The 7,633-nt window shown below is 39.2% G+C and overlaps 1 pseudogene; it reads left to right on the top strand.

Annotated features, from left to right (window-relative positions):
* Positions 1 to 331: 331 nt before the first annotated feature.
* On the top strand, positions 332 to 3,069 carry LOC108490857 (annotated as a pseudogene).
* The last annotated feature ends 4,564 nt before the right edge of the window (positions 3,070 to 7,633 follow it).

Below are 7,633 nucleotides of genomic sequence, written 5' to 3'. Positions count from 1 at the left end.
AAATTGGGATTTCAAGACTCACTGTAAAGCTAGAGTATGGAATTTTTGTAAATCTGTCTATAAGTAATAATTATATTATTTGGAAATTTCTTGTACCAAGTACAAAAATAAAATTGCAATATTTAACTGATAAAATGCAGAACTAAAGTTATATGTATTCCAGAATTAAGCAAGTGACCTTTGGAAAATTAATATTTTCTTTGATGCAACACAGAAAGTAACCTCCATCAAAGAATAAAATGGATAAAGTGGAATTTATTACAGTTAGACATTCTCTTTGAAATAGATTAAGGGCAAGGGAGATGGCTCACTGAGCACTTGCCCTGCAGGCATGAAGGCCTGTGTTCAAATTGCCAGAAATCATGTAAAAAGTTGGTCGTGGTTGATTGTGCATCTATAAATCCAGCCCTGTTTGCATGGAGTTGGGGTGGAGACCGGAGGCTCTACGGGAATAGTTAGCTACCAGTTTCAGTGACAGACCTTCTCTCAAGGCAACAAGACAGAAAGTGATAGAGCAGGACACCCAACATCCTCTTCTGGCCTCTGTGCACAAGCATATGTTGAAACACGCACATACACATACACACACACACATACACATACACACACACACATACACATACATACACACACACAAAGGTATAGACTCAAGATAATGCCAGAACAAATGATAAAGAGCTGGAAATTTTTTAAATGATATATCTGATGAAGGATCTAAATCTAAAGCACAAATAACTATGAAAATTCAGAAATGTATCTCAAAAAGTGCATAATTTAAACATGTACAAATGTGGAACATATATTTCATCAATGAAGCAAAGTGGATGTCAAGACATACAAACACATGGCATACAAACACATTCAGCACCATTAGTCATATGAGAAATGCAAATTAAAACCACAATGAGATACTACTCCATGTCTACTGAATAGCCAATACTAAAGTTTGACTAAAGTCATATAGAATGTGGAGGAATTTTAATTCTCCTAAGTTTCCAAAAGGAATATGAGGCACTCCAATCACATGATCTAAGGATACAAAATTCAACAAGACAGAAGGAATAGGAACAAATGATCTACTTTATAAAATGGTGATTATTATCAATGTAGTTAAATAATGTTAAGAGAATGGATGTCTGTTGTACAAGGTACAAAAGTGAAAACTACAGCCAGGAGTGGTGGTCCGTGCCAGTAAACAGCTCTCGGGAGGCCAAGGCAGTCAGATCTCTGTGGGTTCCAGGCCAGCCTGGTCTACATAGTGAGTTCCAAACCAGCTGGGGCTACAGGGAGACCCTGTCTCAAAAAGACCAAAAAAATTAAAAAAACAACAACAAAACAACAAAACTCTAAGCATTCCTTAGTTTTTTTTTAAAAAAGGTAAAATCTAAGTGAAAAAATGTCTATGTTAAATAGCTAGATTTATTCATTACACAATATATCTATATAAATGATGCAAAATGTCATGTCTGTGATAAGTATAAACAATTTCATCTTGTTTTTAAAATTTATGTAATTTAGTGACTGATTAAAACTGATGAAACTTTATCTTGCATGATCCTGCTGTTAGACTCCTGGCTAAAGTTTATCTAGGAGAAATGAAAGCATACGGCACACAGAAATGTGACTACACATGCTCATAGAAACATTCTTTGAATTACAGGACAAGACTGAAACCACGCGGAAGTCTATCAAAAGACCAGTAATCAGTAAAGCATGGTTTGTTTATACTACGAAGAACAGAATGGAAGGAGTGGCTCGTGGAACACTCAATCATGGTCAGCACAGTGGAATCCAAGGCACCCAGTCCGGATCGCCTAGCAACCAAGTGGCCTCAAGGTGACGAATCTCAGAGGCTGGGACTGTGGCCCCTCAGCCAGGCATATCATGGGGCAACCAAAGGCTGCCAAGGAACAAAGCAAAAAAGACAGTAAAGCCCACGTCCCACTACACGACCTGCGAATCTGTGTATAAGGCCCTTTCAAATGTACCCTGAAGCACCGACTACAACTGAAGCTGCCCAGCTCCCTGGAAGGCCAACACAGACTCCTTTTAAAGGAACAACCAGATAACTTCAAGGAGGGACATCAAGTGAAAGGCTGACCCCACGCAGCACTGAGGGGTCCTTTGTTTCCTGTGATTTCTCATGGAGCCCAGAGTCCTGCCACAAAGAGCCAAACGAAGTTGCCTGAGGATCCGGAACTGCTTCAGCCACTTTTGCCCACTGCCCCACCAGCACGCAGATCCTTCTCGAAAGGCGTTGGTGCCTGCCAGAACCAGTATCAACTGGCTTCCTGGCCTCGGCAGAAGAAGAAAGTTCTTCGGACCACTTAATCAAGTTACTGGAAACACCAAAACCCAACTGCAAGGCTGAGAACAAATGGCCTTGGGAAGATCAAGGAAAATCAACCAAGCAGCCCACCAACTTTGAGAAAAGTAATCACAGAAGACTAGACCTGGAAATACACGGGGTTCCCTGGTCATATCAAGGCAGTTGGTTTCATGATGACAAGCATAGAAACCAGGATATGCTTAGCTCTACTTATTATAGATACACACACAAAGGAGAGGATGACTTCTGTGAGTTGACTGAACGTTTTGGAGATTCAGGCATAACCCAACAGTGTGACCTCGGGATATGAGAGCCAACCAAGCTATGAAGAATTCCCAGTCAAGAAAAGAGACCTGCTTTTTGCTGATCTCGGGCACCAAAGGAGAATGAACAAAGTGAAGCACAAGAGACTCTCCAAACAGGACTCAAGATCTGAGATGAAACACCAAAAACCACAACATCCTAATAAAGCCAACAAGGAGATAAGGCATGAAGCATCACACCCGAAGCTGAACCAGAGTAAAACACCACTAAATGAGCCTTTAACTGACACCAATGAATTACTCGAACTTCAAGATAAAAGCACAGGTAAACCAGAAACACCACTTATTGGGCTCTGTTCAGCTCTCACTTTAAACAACAATCATAAGATATATGAGGAGGGCACCACCATGTACGAACAGCTTCTAGGTGCAGTATCTGTATATGCAACACCTAACATATGTAAATATTTCTCATGAAGTTCTGCATTGCCTTGACCAGTCCATTAGCTTTTTTATCAATGATGGAATGAACATTCACTTGTACTTTTCCCACATTTTGTAGCATTGAGGATATGACATCATTATATTAATCATTAGTAAGAATGCATAAAATGATTAGTGAAAGCAGAATTGCTCTGAAAAAAAGATCTAGTGATGCCATGAGATGAATCTCAAGATATTGAAATTGTGCTGGTAAAAAAAGGAAATTGTATAGCTGTATGAGTAAAAACTTAATAAAATATTTGTAGTAATCATTTTGCCAATGAAATGCAACAATATTCTCTTCTTTTTCTACATGTACTATGAAAGCAGTTAAGATTTAATAGTTTCACAATTAAATCATATTACTTTTAGTATGTATGTATATTGCAACCTCACAAGATGCCTATTGCTCTTGTATATTTTTCCTACAGAAATTGTTGTGTTGAATTATCCCACTTGTCTTTCTTTCTCATTTATAGCCTATGATTTTACTGTCACATTCAAAAAGGTAATCTCTACGAATATCAACAAACTTTCTCCCCATGTTCTTTCTTTCATTAGTAGTGTTATGAAGTCCGAGATCATATTCGGCACCTAATCCATTTTGAGCTGATTTTTTTTCTAAAGTGTGTTAGGTTCTCAGTAACTAGAATATGCAGAAAACAAACTGGATGTTCAAATATTTCATAAAAGAATTGAGAGACAGGGAAGTATTTTAAAACATAACACTCATTGCTATTCTATAGCATTTCCCTCACAGTTTAACAATCCGCATGTTTCTATCATTATCTCTATCTTGTGCAAACATTGTGAAAATGCCCCTGCCACTGGTGACTTCCTCTTCCCTAAGTTCTCTATCTGGTTGAATAGGATGGATAATTTCTATTACATTGCATGCCTTTCTCATTATCGTTACATAATCATGTAAAAGTTCAGGCTTCAGATATTTTATAAATGTATTGATCAGTAAATGTGCTAATCTTCCTCATTCCAATGTATCTTCCTACATACTACCCCATTTTTTATTTTTAGATTTATTTTCATTTCATGTATTTGAGTGCTTTAGCACATGTATGTAAATGCAGCCATGTGTCATGCAATTCTCCACCAAGACAGAAGATAATGGATCCCCAAGAATTGGAGTTACAGATGATTGTTAACCATCATGTGGATGCTAGGAACCAAATGGGGGTCCTCTGCAAGAGCAGCCAGGGATCTTAACTGCTGCAGCATCTCTCAAGTCCCACATCCTCCTATTGTTAACATGACTACTGAAATATTTGAATACAAAAATGAGTAAATTTAATTTGGAGGTAAAATCTCAGTAAATCAAGCAGTAGTTAGGGATAGGCAAACATGAAGAGGTTCACTGGAAAAGCTATAATGCCCAACAGCTGAGAAAGGAGATTTAGGTCTCTCATCTCCTGCAACATACAATCACAATGCCAACTTTTTTCTATTGTAAAACTTCATAATATTATGCATTCATCATCAAAATAGCATGATATTTGGGGGTCAGAAATCAATTCTGTAAATAGCTGATTTTAGATTTGTGATTTTGGATTTCATGGAGATTGTTTCCTCATATGTAAAATGGGAGCTTAAAGATATTTGGTGAGAATGGTAACAATCATTTTCTATAATTGTCTAAGGTTACAGGTAGCACATGATTGATACTTTGCATCTATTTTAGACAGGGAGAGAGGGTTAGAATATGGGTGTTGCCGTGGCCCAAAGGAAAAGTGAAGGTTTGGATGATATTAATTCATTGTAATGGTCTCATACTTTATCATGCTCGATGTTGGCCATTGCTAAAAATCAAGAAAAGTTTTTGCAGTTGTGGTGCCTCTGTGCATTTGTTACTTCTTGATGCACACCTCATCAAGGGGGTCAAGCCTGGATCATAATTCTTCTCCTGGCAACCGAGGAAGCTGTTTATGGGGTGGTGGGCGTGAGAGGTGAGAGATTTGAAGGACTCCAAGAAGAATGGTGCTGCTGCCTTCCTTGTCAGAGGAGCTCCTTCCATCCTGGCATCCTGGCTCCTGTGACTTGCACAGGTGTCCCTCATTACGTGGGAGCAGTCTTCAACCCAGGGACTGACTGATCACACTGCCAATTCCCAACACACCATCCTGCTTGCCTTCTTGTACCTCTGTAGCCCACTTGTCAAAGCTCCTTCTCTGCCATGGGTTGAGGCAAGGTAGAACACTTTGACTTTACACAGAACAGTAGGGATAGTGGAATCCCAATTCTGAGATGAAGCTCAAGCACAATCAGATGTGGACCTATACCAAGAGAATTTCAAGAAGCCTGAGACTTGTCTGTGCTTCTAGAGTCAGTAGGAAGATGAAGTACTGTGGGTAACTCAAACTAGGGAACTGACCCAGGAGGAAGAATACAGAGTGATTAGGAACCTAGATATGCTGATGTGAGTGATGTTTATAATGAGGCAGGAAGCAACCTGTGCACATTAGAGAACCAAACCTAAAACATAGCACATATGGTACAATTCTTACAGTATGTAGATATGAAATATAATAAGATTGGGAAGATTCGATTAATCTAGGAAGGGAGAAAGTGGTGCAAAGTAAAACATGAATTCAAAGTTCTCCAGTGTCGGAAACCTGGCCATGCTTAGCATCGGGAATAATGAAAGCTGGGTTGTTACCCAACCTTGAGTTGGTCCTTCCCTTCTGGATAATGTTGCAATATTGTTACTTGTTGCACAGACCCCTAGGGAGACATCAGTATAAGACAGAAAGAACTGGGAGCCTCTCCTACATCACATGGGGGGAGATTTCTACACTGAGCTTGACAGCCATATGAATGATGTTTGTCAACTGTCTGCATTGGGCCATTTAGGGTGAACTGAGACACTGGGAATGTTTAAATATTTGGCATGGATATTCTATCATACATTGTTCCTAGTTTATGAGCAAGGAAACTTTAATGCAATGCCATGAACTTGAGAAGAACAAATATGAAAATCACATGTAGCCGTAAAACCCAAGGGCTTAATGTTTAATTTTGAGTTGCTTGAGAAATCATTTGAGTAATATCATCTCCTACTTTGGTTCAATGCTCTATTCTGAATGAAAGAATATTATTACTAATAAATAAAATATACTTTATGTTTCAAATTGACATTTTATTATGTAATTCTTATATTTAAGTAGTCTCATTTTCATAGCAACAGTAGCATTGAGTGAAAAGGCCTCAGTTATATTTTAAACACTGATACACTCTGATGAAGTCATTCTGGCTAACTTCAGTTCTCTGTGTCTTTGTACAGCAAAAACATTCGACTGATGTATTAGAACATAAATTATTTCCATCTTACATACAAACCATATCACAAGTATCCCAAGACACCATCTAATATTTTACTAAATGTATCTGTACTTTAAGGCTATCCACACTTGTAGGGAGACATCCATTACACATGCTATCCACTGTGTAAAATGTGTATTGCTGTCTTTAATTTGAACTGAGTTGTGTTGGTTTGAATGAGAAGCATCCTCCATAGGCTCAAGTATTTGAACACTTGATATATGATTCTTAGTTGGTGTCACTGTTTGGGGAATCCTTAGGAGTGTGGTCTTGTTAGAGGAAGCATGTCAACGTGTCACTGGGAGTGGGCTTTGAGAATTCGTAACCTCATTCCATTTCAAGTTTGCCAACTCTCTGCTTCCTGCATGTGATTGAAGATATGGATGCTCAGCTTTCTGCTCTGGTCACTTCTGCTGTGATGCCTCCCAACCACAATGGACTCTTAACCCTTTAGAACCGTAAGCCAAATAAACTCTTTCTTCTATAGCTTGCTTTGGCCATGATATTTTATTACAGCAACAGAAAAGTAACTGATACACGAGGTTTTTTTTTTTTTTAGATTTTTTTTTATTTTATGTGTATATGTGTTTTGTCTGCATGCATGTACCTGTGACACATATGTGCATGATGCCTACAGAAGTCAGACAAGGGTGCTACAACCTCTGGAACTACAGTTGCAGACTGTTGTCAGCCACCATGTGGGTGCTGGTAGCTAAGTTTTGGTCCTTGGAAAAGTCACCAATGATTTTAACCACTGAACCATCTCTCCAGTACCAAGACCTAAGTGTTCTTTTCATAGGTGTTGTGTAACATTTCTTGCTGACATACCAAGAAATTTCTGCTTATCCCAGATAGGGAACCAATGACAAACCAAAAGAACTATTCCACCAAAGTCCAACATGGTGAACCAGTGAGTTTATTGGAGTTACTCACAGGAATATGGGTAAGGGATTACTAACAGGACCATGGACAATTTAAAGGCAACGGAATCTCCAAAAATCCCAACAGAACGTGGGTGGCAGTTCTAAATCCCTAGAGTTTCCTACAAGACTTCTGGGCAGATCAACAAGTAAGAAAGTCTCCTCAGGCCAGGCATGGTGGTGCACGCCTTTAGTCCCAGCACTTGGGAGGCAGAGGCAAGCAGATCTCTGTGAGTTCGAGGCCAGCCTGGTCTCCATAGCAAATCCAGGCCAGCTAGGGCTACAGGGAGACCCTGTCTCAAAAAGAC

Source organism: Nannospalax galili, unplaced genomic scaffold, assembly GCF_000622305.1.
Source record: "Nannospalax galili isolate Female #2095 unplaced genomic scaffold, S.galili_v1.0 scaffold556, whole genome shotgun sequence".
Lineage (NCBI taxonomy): Eukaryota > Metazoa > Chordata > Mammalia > Rodentia > Spalacidae > Nannospalax > Nannospalax galili.
Note: the sequence above shows the minus strand (reverse complement) of the source record. Positions and strands in the feature narration are given on the sequence as shown.